Source organism: Heptranchias perlo, unplaced genomic scaffold, assembly GCF_035084215.1.
Source record: "Heptranchias perlo isolate sHepPer1 unplaced genomic scaffold, sHepPer1.hap1 HAP1_SCAFFOLD_870, whole genome shotgun sequence".
Taxonomy (NCBI): domain Eukaryota; kingdom Metazoa; phylum Chordata; class Chondrichthyes; order Hexanchiformes; family Hexanchidae; genus Heptranchias; species Heptranchias perlo.
In genome coordinates, this window is record NW_027139908.1 from 28,610 (window position 1) to 45,867 (window position 17,258).

The 17,258-nt window shown below is 46.8% G+C and overlaps 1 pseudogene; it reads right to left on the reverse strand.

The window, feature by feature from the left end:
• LOC137319585 (myosin-binding protein C, cardiac-type-like) overlaps positions 1-17,258 on the reverse strand; it is a 52,034-nt pseudogene that overhangs the window by 22,996 nt on the left and 11,780 nt on the right.

The window sequence follows — 17,258 nt, forward strand, 5'->3', positions numbered from 1 at the left end:
GAGAGTAGTACAGAGTGAGTGAGTGAGAGTAGTACAGAGTGAGTGAGAGAGAGTAGTACAGAGTGAGTGAGAGAGTAGTACAGAGTGAGTGAGAGAGAGTAGTACAGAGTGAGTGAGAGAGAGTAGTACAGAGTGAGTGAGAGAGAGTAGTACAGAGTGAGTGAGAGAGAGTAGCACAGAGTGAGTGAGAGAGAGTAGTACAGAGTGAGTGAGAGAGAGTAGTACAGAGTGAGTGAGAGAGAGTAGTACAGAGTGAGTGAGAGAGAGTAGTACAGAGTGAGTGAGAGAGAGTAGTACAGAGTGAGTGAGAGAGAGTAGTACAGAGTGAGTGAGAGAGAGTAGTACAGAGTGAGTGAGAGAGAGTAGTACAGAGTGAGTGAGAGAGAGTAGTACAGAGTGAGTGAGAGAGAGTAGTACAGAGTGAGTGAGAGAGTAGTACTGAGTGAGTGAGTGAGAGAGTAGTACTGAGTGAGTGAGTGAGAGAGTAGCACAGAGTGAGTGAGAGAGTAGCACAGAGTGAGTGAGAGAGTAGTACTGAGTGAAAGAGAGAGAGTAGTACAGAGTGAGAGAGAGAGAGTAGTACAGAGTGAGAGAGAGAGAGTAGTACAGAGTGAGAGAGAGAGAGTAGTACAGAGTGAGTGAGAGAGAGCAGTAGAGTGAGTGAGAGAGTACTAGTACAGAGTGAGTGAGAGAGTAGTATTACAGAGTGAGTGAGAGAGAGTAGTACAGAGTGAGTGAGAGAGAGTAGTACAGAGTGAGTGAGAGAGAGTAGTACAGAGTGAGTGAGAGAGAGTAGTACAGAGTGAGTGAGAGAGAGCAGCACAGAGTGAGTGAGAGAGAGTAGCACAGAGTGAGTGAGAGTAGTACAGAGTGAGTGAGTGAGAGTAGCACAGAGTGAGTGAGAGTAGTACAGAGTGAGTGAGAGAGAGTAGTACAGAGTGAGTGAGAGAGAGTAGTACAGAGTGAGTGAGAGAGAGTAGCACAGAGTGAGTGAGAGTAGTACAGAGTGAGTGAGAGAGTAGTACAGAGTGAGTGAGAGAGAGTAGCACAGAGTGAGTGAGAAAGAGTAGCACAGAGTGAGTGAGAGAGTAGTACAGAGTGAGTGAGAGAGTAGCACAGAGTGAGTGAGAGTAGTACAGAGTGAGTGAGTGAGAGTAGTACAGAGTGAGTGAGTGAGAGTAGTACAGAGTGAGTGAGAGAGAGTAGTACAGAGTGAGTGAGAGAGAGTAGTACAGAGTGAGTGAGAGAGTAGTACAGAGTGAGTGAGAGAGAGTAGTACAGAGTGAGTGAGAGAGAGTAGTACAGAGTGAGTGAGAGAGAGTAGTACAGAGTGAGTGAGAGAGAGTAGTACAGAGTGAGTGAGAGAGAGTAGTACAGAGTGAGTGAGAGAGAGTAGTACAGAGTGAGTGAGAGAGAGTAGTACAGAGTGAGTGAGAGAGAGTAGTACAGAGTGAGTGAGAGAGAATAGTACAGAGTGAGTGAGAGAGAGTAGTACAGAGTGAGTGAGAGAGAGTAGTACAGAGTGAGTGAGAGAGTAGTACAGAGTGAGTGAGAGAGAGTAGTACAGAGTGAGTGAGAGAGTAGTACAGAGTGAGTGAGAGAGAGTAGTACAGAGTGAGAGAGAGAGTAGTACAGAGTGAGTGAGAGAGAGTAGTACAGAGTGAGTGAGAGAGAGTAGTACAGAGTGAGTGAGAGAGAGTAGTACAGAGTGAGTGAGAGAGAGTAGTACAGAGTGAGTGAGAGAGTAGTACTGAGTGAGTGAGTGAGAGAGTAGTACTGAGTGAGTGAGTGAGAGAGTAGCACAGAGTGAGTGAGAGAGTAGCACAGAGTGAGTGAGAGAGAGTAGCACAGAGTGAGTGAGAGAGTAGTACTGAGTGAAAGAGAGAGAGTAGTACAGAGTGAGAGAGAGAGAGTAGTACAGAGTGAGTGAGAGAGAGTAGTAGAGTGAGTGAGAGAGTAGTAGTACAGAGTGAGTGAGAGAGTAGTATTACAGAGTGAGTGAGAGAGAGTAGCACAGAGTGAGTGAGAGAGAGTAGCACAGAGTGAGTGAGAGAGAGTAGTACAGAGTGAGTGAGAGAGAGTAGTACAGAGTGAGTGAGAGAGAGTAGTACAGAGTGAGTGAGAGAGAGTAGTACAGAGTGAGTGAGAGAGAGTAGTACAGAGTGAGTGAGAGAGAGTAGTACAGAGTGAGTGAGAGAGAGTAGTACAGAGTGAGTGAGAGAGTAGTACTGAGTGAGTGAGTGAGAGAGTAGTACTGAGTGAGTGAGTGAGAGAAGCACAGAGTGAGTGAGAGAGTAGCACAGAGTGAGTGAGAGAGTAGTACTGAGTGAAAGAGAGAGAGTAGTACAGAGTGAGAGAGAGAGAGTAGTACAGAGTGAGAGAGAGAGAGTAGTACAGAGTGAGAGAGAGAGAGTAGTACAGAGTGAGAGAGAGAGAGTAGTACAGAGTGAGTGAGAGAGATTAGTAGAGTGAGTGAGAGAGTAGTAGTACAGAGTGAGTGAGAGAGTAGTATTACAGAGTGAGTGAGAGAGAGTAGTACAGAGTGAGTGAGAGAGAGTAGCACAGAGTGAGTGAGAGTAGTACAGAGTGAGTGAGAGAGAGTAGTACAGAGTGAGTGAGAGAGAGTAGTACAGAGTGAGTGAGAGAGAGTAGCACAGAGTGAGTGAGAGAGAGTAGCACAGAGTGAGTGAGAGTAGTACAGAGTGAGTGAGTGAGAGTAGCACAGAGTGAGTGAGAGTAGTACAGAGTGAGTGAGAGAGAGTAGTACAGAGTGAGTGAGAGAGAGTAGTACAGAGTGAGTGAGAGAGAGTAGTACAGAGTGAGTGAGAGAGAGTAGCACAGAGTGAGTGAGAGTAGCACAGAGTGAGTGAGAGTAGTACAGAGTGAGTGAGAGAGAGTAGCACAGAGTGAGTGAGAGAGAGTAGCACAGAGTGAGTGAGAAAGAGTAGCACAGAGTGAGTGAGAGAGTAGTACAGAGTGAGTGAGAGAGTAGCACAGAGTGAGTGAGAGTAGTACAGAGTGAGTGAGTGAGAGTAGTAGAGTGAGTGAGAGAGTCGTAGTACAGAGTGAGTGAGAGAGTAGTATTACAGAGTGAGTGAGAGAGAGTAGCACAGAGTGAGTGAGAGAGAGTAGCACAGAGTGAGTGAGAGAGAGTAGTACAGAGTGAGTGAGAGAGAGTAGTACAGAGTGAGTGAGAGAGAGTAGTACAGAGTGAGTGAGAGAGAGTAGTACAGAGTGAGTGAGAGAGTAGTACTGAGTGAGTGAGTGAGAGAGTAGTACTGAGTGAGTGAGTGAGAGAGGAGCACAGAGTGAGTGAGAGAGTAGCACAGAGTGAGTGAGAGAGTAGTACTGAGTGAAAGAGAGAGAGTAGTACAGAGTGAGAGAGAGAGAGTAGTACAGAGTGAGAGAGAGAGAGTAGTACAGAGTGAGAGAGAGAGAGTAGTACAGAGTGAGTGAGAGAGAGTAGTAGAGTGAGTGAGAGAGTAGTCGTACAGAGTGAGTGAGAGAGTAGTATTACAGAGTGAGTGAGAGAGAGTAGTACAGAGTGAGTGAGAGAGAGTAGCACAGAGTGAGTGAGAGTAGTACAGAGTGAGTGAGAGAGAGTAGTACAGAGTGAGTGAGAGAGAGTAGTACAGAGTGAGTGAGAGAGAGTAGCACAGAGTGAGTGAGAGAGAGTAGCACAGAGTGAGTGAGAGTAGTACAGAGTGAGTGAGTGAGAGTAGCACAGAGTGAGTGAGAGTAGTACAGAGTGAGTGAGAGAGAGTAGTACAGAGTGAGTGAGAGAGAGTAGTACAGAGTGAGTGAGAGAGAGTAGCACAGAGTGAGTGAGAGTAGCACAGAGTGAGTGAGAGTAGCACAGAGTGAGTGAGAGTAGTACAGAGTGAGTGAGAGAGTAGTACAGAGTGAGTGAGAGAGAGTAGCACAGAGTGAGTGAGAGAGAGTAGTACAGAGTGAGTGAGAGAGAGTAGTACAGAGTGAGTGAGTGAGAGAGTAGTACTGAGTGAGTGAGTGAGAGAGTAGCACAGAGTGAGTGAGAGAGTAGTGAGAGAGAGTAGTACAGAGTGAGTGAGAGAGAGTAGTACAGAGTGAGTGAGTGAGAGAGTAGTACTGAGTGAGTGAGTGAGAGAGTAGCACAGAGTGAGTGAGAGAGTAGCACAGAGTGAGTGAGAGAGTAGTACTGAGTGAAAGAGAGAGAGTAGTACAGATTGAGAGAGAGAGAGTAGTACAGAGTGAGTGAGAGAGAGTAGTAGAGTGAGTGAGAGAGTAGTAGTACAGAGTGAGTGAGAGAGTAGTATTACAGAGTGAGTGAGAGAGAGTAGCACAGAGTGAGTGAGAGAGAGTAGCACAGAGTGAGTGAGAGAGAGTAGTACAGAGTGAGTGAGAGAGAGTAGCACAGAGTGAGTGAGAGAGAGTAGCACAGAGTGAGTGAGAGTAGTACAGAGTGAGTGAGTGAGAGTAGCACAGAGTGAGTGAGAGAGAGTAGCACAGAGTGAGAGAGTAGTATTACAGAGTGAGTGAGAGAGAGTAGCACAGAGTGAGTGAGAGAGAGTAGCACAGAGTGAGTGAGAGAGAGTAGTACAGAGTGAGTGAGAGAGAGTAGCACAGAGTGAGTGAGAGAGAGTAGCACAGAGTGAGTGAGAGTAGTACAGAGTGAGTGAGTGAGAGTAGCACAGAGTGAGTGAGAGTAGTACAGAGTGAGTGAGAGAGAGTAGTACAGAGTGAGTGAGAGAGAGTAGTACAGAGTGAGTGAGAGAGAGTAGCACAGAGTGAGTGAGAGTAGCACAGAGTGAGTGAGAGTAGTACAGAGTGAGTGAGAGAGTAGTACAGAGTGAGTGAGAGAGTAGTACAGAGTGAGTGAGAGAGTAGCACAGAGTGAGTGAGAAAGAGTAGCACAGAGTGAGTGAGAGAGTAGTACAGAGTGAGTGAGAGAGTAGCACAGAGTGAGTGAGAGTAGTACAGAGTGAGTGAGTGAGAGTAGTACAGAGTGAGTGAGTGAGAGTAGTACAGAGTGAGTGAGAGAGAGTAGTACAGAGTGAGTGAGAGAGAGTAGTACAGAGTGAGTGAGAGAGAGTAGTACAGAGTGAGTGAGAGAGAGTAGTAGAGTGAGTGAGAGAGAGTAGTACAGAGTGAGAGAGAGTAGTACAGAGTGAGTGAGAGAGAGTAGTACAGAGTGAGTGAGAGAGAGTAGTACAGAGTGAGTGAGAGAGAGTAGTACAGAGTGAGTGAGAGAGAGTAGTACAGAGTGAGTGAGAGAGAGTAGTACAGAGTGAGTGAGAGAGAGTAGTACAGAGTGAGTGAGAGAGTAGTACTGAGTGAGTGAGTGAGAGAGTAGTACTGAGTGAGTGAGTGAGAGAGCAGCACAGAGTGAGTGAGAGAGTAGCACAGAGTGAGTGAGAGAGAGCAGCACAGAGTGAGTGAGAGAGTAGTACTGAGTGAAAGAGAGAGAGTAGTACAGAGTGAGAGAGAGAGAGTAGTACAGAGTGAGTGAGAGAGAGTAGTAGAGTGAGTGAGAGAGTAGTAGTACAGAGTGAGTGAGAGAGTAGTATTACAGAGTGAGTGAGAGAGAGTAGCACAGAGTGAGTGAGAGAGAGTAGCACAGAGTGAGTGAGAGAGAGTAGTACAGAGTGAGTGAGAGAGAGTAGTACAGAGTGAGTGAGAGAGAGTAGTACAGAGTGAGTGAGAGAGAGTAGTACAGAGTGAGTGAGAGAGAGTAGTACAGAGTGAGTGAGAGAGTAGTACTGAGTGAGTGAGTGAGAGAGTAGTACTGAGTGAGTGAGTGAGAGAGTAGCACAGAGTGAGTGAGAGAGTAGCACAGAGTGAGTGAGAGAGTAGTACTGAGTGAAAGAGAGAGAGTAGTACAGAGTGAGAGAGAGAGAGTAGTACAGAGTGAGAGAGAGAGAGTAGTGCAGAGTGAGAGAGAGAGAGTAGTACAGAGTGAGAGAGAGTAGTAGAGTGAGTGAGAGAGTAGTAGTACAGAGTGAGTGAGAGAGTAGTATTACAGAGTGAGTGAGAGAGAGTAGTACAGAGTGAGTGAGAGAGAGTAGTACAGAGTGAGTGAGAGAGAGTAGTACAGAGTGAGTGAGAGAGAGTAGTACAGAGTGAGTGAGAGAGAGCAGCACAGAGTGAGTGAGAGAGAGTAGCACAGAGTGAGTGAGAGAGTAGTATTACAGAGTGAGTGAGAGAGAGTAGCACAGAGTGAGTGAGAGAGAGTAGCACAGAGTGAGTGAGAGAGAGTAGTACAGAGTGAGTGAGAGAGAGTAGTACAGAGTGAGTGAGAGAGAGTAGTACAGAGTGAGTGAGAGAGAGTAGTACAGAGTGAGTGAGAGAGAGTAGTACAGAGTGAGTGAGAGAGAGTAGTACAGAGTGAGTGAGAGAGAGTAGTACAGAGTGAGTGAGAGAGTAGTACTGAGTGAGTGAGTGAGAGAGTAGTACTGAGTGAGTGAGTGAGAGAGTAGCACAGAGTGAGTGAGAGAGTAGCACAGAGTGAGTGAGAGAGTAGTACTGAGTGAAAGAGAGAGAGTAGTACAGAGTGAGAGAGAGAGAGTAGTACAGAGTGAGAGAGAGAGAGTAGTACAGAGTGAGAGAGAGAGAGTAGTACAGAGTGAGAGAGAGAGAGTAGTACAGAGTGAGTGAGAGAGAGTAGTAGAGTGAGTGAGAGAGTAGTAGTACAGAGTGAGTGAGAGAGTAGTAGTACAGAGTGAGTGAGAGAGTAGTATTACAGAGTGAGTGAGAGAGAGTAGTACAGAGTGAGTGAGAGAGAGTAGCACAGAGTGAGTGAGAAAGAGTAGCACAGAGTGAGTGAGAGAAGCACAGAGTGAGTGAGAGTAGTACAGAGTGAGTGAGTGAGAGTAGTACAGAGTGAGTGAGTGAGAGTAGTACAGAGTGAGTGAGAGAGAGTAGTACAGAGTGAGTGAGAGAGTAGTACAGAGTGAGTGAGAGAGAGTAGTACAGAGTGAGTGAGAGAGAGTAGTACAGAGTGAGTGAGAGAGAGTAGTACAGAGTGAGTGAGAGAGAGTAGTACAGAGTGAGTGAGAGAGAGTAGTACAGAGTGAGTGAGAGAGAGTAGTACAGAGTGAGTGAGAGAGAGTAGTACAGAGTGAGTGAGAGAGAGTAGTACAGAGTGAGTGAGAGAGAGTAGTACAGAGTGAGTGAGAGAGAGTAGTACAGAGTGAGTGAGAGAGAGTAGTACAGAGTGAGTGAGAGAGAATAGTACAGAGTGAGTGAGAGAGAGTAGTACAGAGTGAGTGAGAGAGAGTAGTACAGAGTGAGTGAGAGAGTAGTACAGAGTGAGTGAGAGAGAGTAGTACAGAGTGAGTGAGAGAGTAGTACAGAGTGAGTGAGAGAGAGTAGTACAGAGTGAGTGAGAGAGAGTAGTACAGAGTGAGTGAGAGAGAGTAGTACAGAGTGAGTGAGAGAGAGTAGTACAGAGTGAGTGAGAGAGAGTAGCACAGAGTGAGTGAGAGAGTAGTACTGAGTGAAAGAGAGAGAGTAGTACAGAGTGAGAGAGAGAGAGTAGTACAGAGTGAGTGAGAGAGAGTAGTAGAGTGAGTGAGAGAGTAGTAGTACAGAGTGAGTGAGAGAGTAGTATTACAGAGTGAGTGAGAGAGAGTAGCACAGAGTGAGTGAGAGAGAGTAGCACAGAGTGAGTGAGAGAGAGTAGTACAGAGTGAGTGAGAGAGAGTAGTACAGAGTGAGTGAGAGAGAGTAGTACAGAGTGAGTGAGAGAGAGTAGTACAGAGTGAGTGAGAGAGAGTAGTACAGAGTGAGTGAGAGAGAGTAGTACAGAGTGAGTGAGAGAGAGTAGTACAGAGTGAGTGAGAGAGAGTAGTACAGAGTGAGTGAGAGAGTAGTACTGAGTGAGTGAGTGAGAGAGTAGTACTGAGTGAGTGAGTGAGAGAGTAGCACAGAGTGAGTGAGAGAGTAGCACAGAGTGAGTGAGAGAGTAGTACTGAGTGAAAGAGAGAGAGTAGTACAGAGTGAGAGAGAGAGAGTAGTACAGAGTGAGAGAGAGAGAGTAGTACAGAGTGAGAGAGAGAGAGTAGTACAGAGTGAGAGAGAGAGAGTAGTACAGAGTGAGTGAGAGAGAGTAGTAGAGTGAGTGAGAGAGTAGTAGTACAGAGTGAGTGAGAGAGTAGTAGTACAGAGTGAGTGAGAGAGTAGTATTACAGAGTGAGTGAGAGAGAGTAGTACAGAGTGAGTGAGAGAGAGTAGCACAGAGTGAGTGAGAGTAGTACAGAGTGAGTGAGAGAGAGTAGTACAGAGTGAGTGAGAGAGAGTAGTACAGAGTGAGTGAGAGAGAGTAGCACAGAGTGAGTGAGAGAGAGTAGCACAGAGTGAGTGAGTGAGAGTAGCACAGAGTGAGTGAGAGTAGTACAGAGTGAGTGAGAGAGAGTAGTACAGAGTGAGTGAGAGAGAGTAGTACAGAGTGAGTGAGAGAGAGTAGCACAGAGTGAGTGAGAGTAGTACAGAGTGAGTGAGAGAGAGTAGCACAGAGTGAGTGAGAAAGAGTAGCACAGAGTGAGTGAGAGAGTAGTACAGAGTGAGTGAGAGAGTAGCACAGAGTGAGTGAGAGTAGTACAGAGTGAGTGAGTGAGAGTAGTAGAGTGAGTGAGAGAGTAGTAGTACAGAGTGAGTGAGAGAGTAGTATTACAGAGTGAGTGAGAGAGAGTAGCACAGAGTGAGTGAGAGAGAGTAGCACAGAGTGAGTGAGAGAGAGTAGTACAGAGTGAGTGAGAGAGAGTAGTACAGAGTGAGTGAGAGAGAGTAGTACAGAGTGAGTGAGAGAGAGTAGTACAGAGTGAGTGAGAGAGTAGTACTGAGTGAGTGAGTGAGAGAGTAGTACTGAGTGAGTGAGTGAGAGAGTAGCACAGAGTGAGTGAGAGAGTAGTACAGAGTGAAAGAGAGAGAGTAGTACAGAGTGAGAGAGAGAGAGTAGTACAGAGTGAGAGAGAGAGAGTAGTACAGAGTGAGAGAGAGAGAGTAGTACAGAGTGAGTGAGAGAGAGTAGTAGAGTGAGTGAGAGAGTCGTCGTACAGAGTGAGTGAGAGAGTAGTATTACAGAGTGAGTGAGAGAGAGTAGTACAGAGTGAGTGAGAGAGAGTAGCACAGAGTGAGTGAGAGTAGTACAGAGTGAGTGAGAGAGAGTAGTACAGAGTGAGTGAGAGAGAGTAGTACAGAGTGAGTGAGAGAGAGTAGCACAGAGTGAGTGAGAGAGAGTAGCACAGAGTGAGTGAGAGTAGTACAGAGTGAGTGAGTGAGAGTAGCACAGAGTGAGTGAGAGTAGTACAGAGTGAGTGAGAGAGAGTAGTACAGAGTGAGTGAGAGAGAGTAGTACAGAGTGAGTGAGAGAGAGTAGCACAGAGTGAGTGAGAGTAGCACAGAGTGAGTGAGAGTAGTACAGAGTGAGTGAGAGAGTAGTACAGAGTGAGTGAGAGAGAGTAGCACAGAGTGAGTGAGAAAGAGTAGCACAGAGTGAGTGAGAGAGTAGTACAGAGTGAGTGAGAGAGTAGCACAGAGTGAGTGAGAGTAGTACAGAGTGAGTGAGAGTAGTACAGAGTGAGTGAGAGAGAGTAGTACAGAGTGAGTGAGAGAGAGTAGTACAGAGTGAGTGAGAGAGAGTAGTACAGAGTGAGTGAGAGAGAGTAGTACAGAGTGAGTGAGAGAGAGTAGTACAGAGTGAGTGAGAGAGAGTAGTACAGAGTGAGTGAGAGAGAGTAGTACAGAGTGAGTGAGAGAGAGTAGTACAGAGTGAGTGAGTGAGAGAGTAGTACTGAGTGAGTGAGTGAGAGAGTAGCACAGAGTGAGTGAGAGAGTAGCACAGAGTGAGTGAGAGAGTAGCACAGAGTGAGTGAGAGAGTAGTACTGAGTGAGAGAGAGAGAGTAGTACAGAGTGAGTGAGAGAGAGTAGTAGAGTGAGTGAGAGAGTAGTAGTACAGAGTGAGTGAGAGAGTAGTATTACAGAGTGAGTGAGAGAGAGTAGTACAGAGTGAGTGAGAGAGAGTAGCACAGAGTGAGTGAGAGTAGTACAGAGTGAGTGAGAGAGAGTAGTACAGAGTGAGTGAGAGAGAGTAGCACAGAGTGAGTGAGAGAGAGTAGCACAGAGTGAGTGAGAGAGAGTAGCACAGAGTGAGTGAGAGTAGTACAGAGTGAGTGAGTGAGAGTAGCACAGAGTGAGTGAGAGTAGTACAGAGTGAGTGAGAGAGAGTAGTACAGAGTGAGTGAGATAGAGTAGTACAGAGTGAGTGAGAGAGAGTAGTACAGAGTGAGTGAGAGAGAGTAGTACAGAGTGAGTGAGAGAGTAGTACAGAGTGAGTGAGAGAGAGTAGTACAGAGTGAGTGAGAGAGAGTAGTACAGAGTGAGTGAGAGAGAGTAGTACAGAGTGAGTGAGAGAGAGTAGCACAGAGTGAGTGAGAGTAGTACAGAGTGAGTGAGTGAGAGTAGTACAGAGTGAGTGAGTGAGAGTAGCACAGAGTGAGTGAGAGTAGTACAGAGTGAGTGAGAGAGAGTAGTACAGAGTGAGTGAGAGAGAGTAGCACAGAGTGAGTGAGAGTAGCACAGAGTGAGTGAGAGTCGTACAGAGTGAGTGAGAGAGTAGTACAGAGTGAGTGAGAGAGAGTAGCACAGAGTGAGTGAGAAAGAGTAGCACAGAGTGAGTGAGAGAGTAGTACAGAGTGAGTGAGAGAGTAGCACAGAGTGAGTGAGAGTAGTACAGAGTGAGTGAGAGTAGTACAGAGTGAGTGAGAGAGAGTAGTACAGAGTGAGTGAGAGAGAGTAGTACAGAGTGAGTGAGAGAGAGTAGTACAGAGTGAGTGAGAGAGAGTAGTACAGAGTGAGTGAGAGAGAGTAGTACAGAGTGAGTGAGAGAGAGTAGTACAGAGTGAGTGAGAGAGAGTAGTACAGAGTGAGTGAGTGAGAGAGTAGTACTGAGTGAGTGAGTGAGAGAGTAGCACAGAGTGAGTGAGAGAGTAGCACAGAGTGAGTGAGAGAGTAGTACAGAGTGAGAGAGAGAGAGTAGTACAGAGTGAGTGAGAGAGAGTAGTAGAGTGAGTGAGAGAGTAGTAGTACAGAGTGAGTGAGAGAGTAGTATTACAGAGTGAGTGAGAGAGAGTAGTACAGAGTGAGTGAGAGAGAGTAGCACAGAGTGAGTGAGAGTAGTACAGAGTGAGTGAGAGAGAGTAGTACAGAGTGAGTGAGAGAGAGTAGTACAGAGTGAGTGAGAGAGAGTAGCACAGAGTGAGTGAGAGAGAGTAGCACAGAGTGAGTGAGAGTAGTACAGAGTGAGTGAGTGAGAGTAGCACAGAGTGAGTGAGAGTAGTACAGAGTGAGTGAGAGAGAGTAGTACAGAGTGAGTGAGAGAGAGTAGTACAGAGTGAGTGAGAGAGAGTAGCACAGAGTGAGTGAGAGTAGCACAGAGTGAGTGAGAGTAGTACAGAGTGAGTGAGAGAGTAGTACAGAGTGAGTGAGAGAGAGTAGCACAGAGTGAGTGAGAAAGAGTAGCACAGAGTGAATGAGAGAGTAGCACAGAGTGAGTGAGAGTTGTACAGAGTGAGTGAGTGAGAGTAGTACAGAGTGAGTGAGTGAGAGTAGTACAGAGTGAGTGAGAGAGAGTAGTACAGAGTGAGTGAGAGAGAGTAGTACAGAGTGAGTGAGAGAGATAAGTACAGAGTGAGTGAGAGAGAGTAGTACAGAGTGAGTGAGAGAGAGTAGTACAGAGTGAGTGAGAGAGAGTAGTACAGAGTGAGTGAGAGAGAGTAGTACAGAGTGAGTGAGAGAGAGTAGTACAGAGTGAGTGAGAGAGAGTAGTACAGAGTGAGTGAGAGAGAGTAGTACAGAGTGAGTGAGAGAGAGTAGTACAGAGTGAGTGAGAGAGAGTAGTACAGAGTGAGTGAGAGAGAATAGTGCAGAGTGAGTGAGAGAGAGTAGTACAGAGTGAGTGAGAGAGTAGTACAGAGTGAGTGAGAGAGTAGTACAGAGTGAGTGAGAAAGAGTAGCACAGAGTGAGTGAGAGTAGTACAGAGTGAGTGAGAGAGAGTAGTACAGAGTGAGTGAGAGAGTAGTACAGAGTGAGTGAGAGAGTAGTACAGAGTGAGTGAGAGAGTAGTACAGAGTGAGTGAGAGAGAGTAGTACAGAGTGAGTGAGAGAGAGTAGTACAGAGTGAGTGAGAGAGAGTAGTACAGAGTGAGTGAGAGAGAGTAGTACAGAGTGAGTGAGAGAGAGTAGTACAGAGTGAGTGAGAGAGAGTAGTACAGAGTGAGTGAGAGAGAGTAGTACAGAGTGAGTGAGAGAGAGTAGTACAGAGTGAGTGAGAGAGAGTAGTACAGAGTGAGTGAGAGAGAGTAGTACAGAGTGAGTGAGAGAGAGTAGTACAGAGTGAGTGAGAGAGAGTAGTACAGAGTGAGTGAGAGAGTAGTACTGAGTGAGTGAGTGAGAGAGTCGTACTGAGTGAGTGAGTGAGAGAGTAGCACAGAGTGAGTGAGAGAGTAGCACAGAGTGAGTGAGAGAGAGTAGCACAGAGTGAGTGAGAGTAGTACAGAGTGAGTGAGTGAGAGTAGTACAGAGTGAGTGAGAGAGAGTAGTACAGAGTGAGTGAGAGAGAGTAGTACAGAGTGAGTGAGAGAGAGTAGTACAGAGTGAGTGAGAGAGAGTAGCACAGAGTGAGTGAGAGTAGCACAGAGTGAGTGAGAGTAGTACAGAGTGAGTGAGAGAGAGTAGCACAGAGTGAGTGAGAGAGAGTAGCACAGAGTGAGTGAGAAAGAGTAGCACAGAGTGAGTGAGAGAGTAGTACAGAGTGAGTGAGAGAGTAGCACAGAGTGAGTGAGAGTAGTACAGAGTGAGTGAGTGAGAGTAGTAGAGTGAGTGAGAGAGTAGTAGTACAGAGTGAGTGAGAGAGTAGTATTACAGAGTGAGTGAGAGAGAGTAGCACAGAGTGAGTGAGAGAGAGTAGCACAGAGTGAGTGAGAGAGAGTAGTACAGAGTGAGTGAGAGAGAGTAGTACAGAGTGAGTGAGAGAGAGTAGTACAGAGTGAGTGAGAGAGAGTAGTACAGAGTGAGTGAGAGAGTAGTACTGAGTGAGTGAGTGAGAGAGTAGTACTGAGTGAGTGAGTGAGAGAGTAGCACAGAGTGAGTGAGAGAGTAGTCGTACAGAGTGAGTGAGAGAGTAGTATTACAGAGTGAGTGAGAGAGAGTAGTACAGAGTGAGTGAGAGAGAGTAGCACAGAGTGAGTGAGAGTAGTACAGAGTGAGTGAGAGAGAGTAGTACAGAGTGAGTGAGAGAGAGTAGTACAGAGTGAGTGAGAGAGAGTAGCACAGAGTGAGTGAGAGAGAGTAGCACAGAGTGAGTGAGAGTAGTACAGAGTGAGTGAGTGAGAGTAGCACAGAGTGAGTGAGAGTAGTACAGAGTGAGTGAGAGAGAGTAGTACAGAGTGAGTGAGAGAGAGTAGTACAGAGTGAGTGAGAGAGAGTAGCACAGAGTGAGTGAGAGTAGTACAGAGTGAGTGAGAGAGTAGTACAGAGTGAGTGAGAGAGAGTAGCACAGAGTGAGTGAGAGAGAGTAGCACAGAGTGAGTGAGAAAGAGTAGCACAGAGTGAGTGAGAGAGTAGTACAGAGTGAGTGAGAGAGTAGCACAGAGTGAGTGAGAGTAGTACAGAGTGAGTGAGAGTAGTACAGAGTGAGTGAGAGAGAGTAGTACAGAGTGAGTGAGAGAGAGTAGTACAGAGTGAGTGAGAGAGAGTAGTACAGAGTGAGTGAGAGAGAGTAGTACAGAGTGAGTGAGAGAGAGTAGTACAGAGTGAGTGAGAGAGAGTAGTACAGAGTGAGTGAGTGAGAGAGTAGTACTGAGTGAGTGAGTGAGAGAGTAGCACAGAGTGAGTGAGAGAGTAGCACAGAGTGAGTGAGAGAGTAGTACTGAGTGAAAGAGAGAGAGTAGTACAGAGTGAGAGAGAGAGAGAGTAGTACAGAGTGAGAGAGAGAGAGTAGTACAGAGTGAGAGAGAGAGAGTAGTACAGAGTGAGTGAGAGAGAGTAGTAGAGTGAGTGAGAGAGTAGTAGTACAGAGTGAGTGAGAGAGTAGTAATACAGAGTGAGTGAGAGAGAGTAGTACAGAGTGAGTGAGAGAGAGTAGCACAGAGTGAGTGAGAGTAGTACAGAGTGAGTGAGTGAGAGTAGTACAGAGTGAGTGAGAGAGAGTAGTACAGAGTGAGTGAGAGAGAGTAGCACAGAGTGAGTGAGAGAGAGTAGCACAGAGTGAGTGAGAGTAGTACAGAGTGAGTGAGTGAGAGTAGCACAGAGTGAGTGAGAGTAGTACAGAGTGAGTGAGAGAGAGTAGTACAGAGTGAGTGAGAGAGAGTAGTACAGAGTGAGTGAGAGAGAGTAGCACAGAGTGAGTGAGAGTAGCACAGAGTGAGTGAGAGTAGTACAGAGTGAGTGAGAGAGTAGTACAGAGTGAGTGAGAGAGAGTAGCACAGAGTGAGTGAGAAAGAGTAGCACAGAGTGAATGAGAGAGTAGTACAGAGTGAGTGAGAGAGTAGCACAGAGTGAGTGAGAGTAGTACAGAGTGAGTGAGTGAGAGTAGTGCAGAGTGAGTGAGTGAGAGTAGTACAGAGTGAGTGAGAGAGAGTAGTACAGAGTGAGTGAGAGAGTAGTACAGAGTGAGTGAGAGAGATAAGTACAGAGTGAGTGAGAGAGAGTAGTACAGAGTGAGTGAGAGAGAGTAGTACAGAGTGAGTGAGAAAGAGTAGTACAGAGTGAGTGAGAGAGAGTAGTACAGAGTGAGTGAGAGAGAGTAGTACAGAGTGAGTGAGAGAGAGTAGTACAGAGTGAGTGAGAGAGAGTAGTACAGAGTGAGTGAGAGAGAATAGTACAGAGTGAGTGAGAGAGAGTAGTACAGAGTGAGTGAGAGAGAGTAGTACAGAGTGAGTGAGAGAGTAGTACAGAGTGAGTGAGAGAGAGTAGTACAGAGTGAGTGAGAGATTAGCACAGAGTGAGTGAGAAAGTAGTACAGAGTGAGAGAGTAGTACAGAGTGAGTGAGAGAGTAGTACAGAGTGAGTGAGAGAGTAGTACAGAGTGAGTGAGAGAGTAGTACAGAGTGAGTGAGAGAGTAGTACAGAGTGAGTGAGAGAGTAGTACAGAGTGAGTGAGAGAGTAGTACAGAGTGAGTGAGAGAGTAGTACAGAGTGAGTGAGAGAGTAGTACAGAGTGAGTGAGAGAGTAGTACAGAGTGAGTGAGAGAGTAGTACAGAGTGAGTGAGAGAGTAGTACAGAGTGAGTGAGAGAGAGTAGTACAGAGTGAGTGAGAGAGTAGTACAGAGTGAGTGAGAGAGTAGTACAGAGTGAGTGAGAGAGTAGTACAGAGTGAGTGAGAGAGAGTAGTACAGAGTGAGTGAGAGTAGTACAGAGTGAGTGAGAGAGAGTAGTACAGAGTGAGTGAGAGAGTAGTACAGAGTGAGTGAGAGAGTAGTACAGAGTGAGTGAGAGAGTAGTACAGAGTGAGTGAGAGAGTAGTACAGAGTGAGTGAGAGAGTAGTACAGAGTGAGTGAGAGAGTGGTACAGAGTGAGTGAGAGTAGTACAGAGTGAGTGAGAGAGAGTAGTACAGAGTGAGTGAGAGAGAGTAGTACAGAGTGAGTGAGAGAGTAGTCCAGAGTGAGTGAGAGAGTAGTACAGAGTGAGTGAGAGAGTAGTACAGAGTGAGTGAGAAAGAGTAGCACAGAGTGAGTGAGAGTAGTACAGAGTGAGTGAGAGAGAGTAGTACAGAGTGAGTGAGAGAGTAGTACAGAGTGAGTGAGAGAGTAGTACAGAGTGAGTGAGAGAGTAGTACAGAGTGAGTGAGAGAGAGTAGTACAGAGTGAGTGAGAGAGAGTAGTACAGAGTGAGTGAGAGAGAGTAGTACAGAGTGAGTGAGAGAGTAGTACAGAGTGAGTGAGAAAGAGTAGCACAGAGTGAGTGAGAGTAGTACAGAGTGAGTGAGTGAGAGTAGTACAGAGTGAGTGAGAGAGAGTAGTACAGAGTGAGTGAGAGAGTAGTACAGAGTGAGTGAGAGAGTAGTACAGAGTGAGTGAGAGAGTAGTACAGAGTGAGTGAGAGTGAGAGAGAGTAGTACAGAGTGAGTGAGAGAGAGTAGTACAGAGTGAGTGAGAGAGAGTAGTACAGAGTGAGTGAGAGTAGTACAGAGTGAGTGAGAGAGAGTAGTACAGAGTGAGTGAGAGAGAGTAGTACAGAGTGAGTGAGAGAGAGTAGTACAGAGTGAGTGAGAGAGAGTAGTACAGAGTGAGTGAGAGAGAGTAGTACAGAGTGAGTGAGAGAGAGTAGTACAGAGTGAGTGAGAGAGAGTAGTACAGAGTGAGTGAGAGAGAGTAGTACAGAGTGAGTGAGAGAGAGTAGTACAGAGTGAGTGAGAAAGAGTAGCACAGAGTGAGAGAGTAGCACAGTGTGAGTGAGAGAGAGTCGCAAAGAGTGAGAGAGAGAGAGAGAGTAGCAAAGAGTGAGAGAGAGAGTAGGACAGAGTGAGTGAGTGTGAGAGAGTAGTCGCACAGAGTGAGAGGAGAGCAGGAGTGCACAGATGCAGACCGTCTGTAGACGGCTGTATGTGTTTATTCATTGGCTGTGTTTCTTGTACTGGGGACTGTGGGACTATCGCTCGGTCTGGGTATCTGTGTTTCTGTTAAACTGTAAACTGGGGTTTGGAGAGGACTCTAAGAGTGACAGGCCTGCCTCTGGGCCCTGATACTCACGGACAATCTCTCGGATAGTGACGGGCTGGGCCAGTGTGACTGCTCCACTTGCTCCTGCCTTGTTCATGGCTCTCACTCGGAAATGGAGTTTCTCACCCGTCGGGAGGTCCCGAATTACGATGGAGGTACGATCAGTCAAATCCTCCTGAGCAGAGAGCCACACGTCCGCTGGGAGACGGGGAGAGTGAGAGAGAGAGAGGAGGGGGAGAGGGGAGGTTATAGAGAGGGGGAGAGGGGAAGAGAGAGAGAGAGAGAGAGGGAGAGAGGGTGGGAGAGTGAGGGAGAGAGAGGAGAGTGAGGGAGAGAGAGAGAGAGGAGGGGAGAGGGGAAGAGTGAGAGAGGGGGAGGGAGGGAGAGAAGAGTGAGAGAGAGGGAGGAGGGGAGAGAAGAGTGAGAGAGAGGGAGGAGGGGAGAGAAGAGTGAGAGAGAGGGAGGAGGGGAGAGGGGAAGAGTGAGAGAGAGGGAGGGAGGAGGGGAGAGAAGAGTGAGATAGAGGGAGAGAGGGTGGGAGAGAGAGAGAGAGGGAGAG